Here is a 1,210-nt window from a genome sequence, read left to right as displayed (position 1 = left end):
TTATACTTTTTGTCTCTCTCACTCACTGTGTAAATTATATAAGGGTATAGACAATCTTATCATGCTTACCATGAAACTAAACATAGATAGTAGGTGCTTGTAGCAAAAAACTCTGTACTACTTCATGTCCTTTTGGCCTCACTTTCATTCCAGACAAAGGATTTGGCCAGCTTATCACATCTGTAATCATGTTGTCCAGCACCACACACCTTCCCAGCCCAGGACTAAAGCACCAAGGTGCATCTTGCCCCCATCTTGAAGGAAGGAAACTGATGAACTAGACAGACTCTCCCAAGAGGGAGGATTTCAGCATGGCAAGGAGTGGACTACATTGAACACTTTTCTGTACCACTTCTTTTCTTTTCCTCTTATTTCTTCCCTTGTGCCATTCAAGAAATCAAATTTTGTAGCTTTAATTTGCCAATATTCACCTTGGCCAATACTATATATTTCTTTGTTCCTGCCCGAGGGCTTTCTAATACTCCAGCATGGATTGTTTCTTAGGTGAACCCACTTACACATGCAGAGTGTGAGCTATTTAACATCTGTGGGGTTACCCTTGGCCAATAGAAAGCAGAATTCCATAGATAAATGTTTCTCTCTTTCATCCCTGGAGCGCACAGTCCTGAGAAACAATCATAATGTTTCTCAAATGGTTCCAGAGGATTAAGCATTGGTAACCAGCAACAACAGCCATCTTGATAATGCACTCTTATTCTATTCCACTAATTCATTTCTGTTCTCTCGGTTCACTTCTAAATAGATTACTGACTCACCTCAGATTCTGAAGCAGGATCAACCCAAGCTAGGGAAGAGTTCAATATAAATTCATTGAATAAACAAGCAAACAAACAAGAGAGTGTTGATTATTCTCCAAATTCCTTATCAGTCCATCTTTCTTTATTACTCTTTCTCTGCTCAACATTAAAATATTGGTATTCTTCAGACTTTTAACTTTCACCCTCTCTCCTTCTGGGCAAATAAAATTACCCTGAGCATTTCCATACATATCAAGGTTGTAACTAATCTCCATTTTGACTTTTTATCTCTTAGCTGGTACCCTCTCAGAAACTCTAGAACAATACATGTGTACATATGCACATCAATATATAGTGAATATATTTACACATATAATTTCCACTATTTTTCCACTGGAATGTCCCATAAACACTTCAAATTCAATGTGGTTAAAGAGTAATTATCTTCCTTC

Source organism: Pteropus alecto, unplaced genomic scaffold, assembly GCF_000325575.1.
Source record: "Pteropus alecto unplaced genomic scaffold, ASM32557v1 scaffold63, whole genome shotgun sequence".
Lineage (NCBI taxonomy): Eukaryota > Metazoa > Chordata > Mammalia > Chiroptera > Pteropodidae > Pteropus > Pteropus alecto.
Note: the sequence above shows the minus strand (reverse complement) of the source record.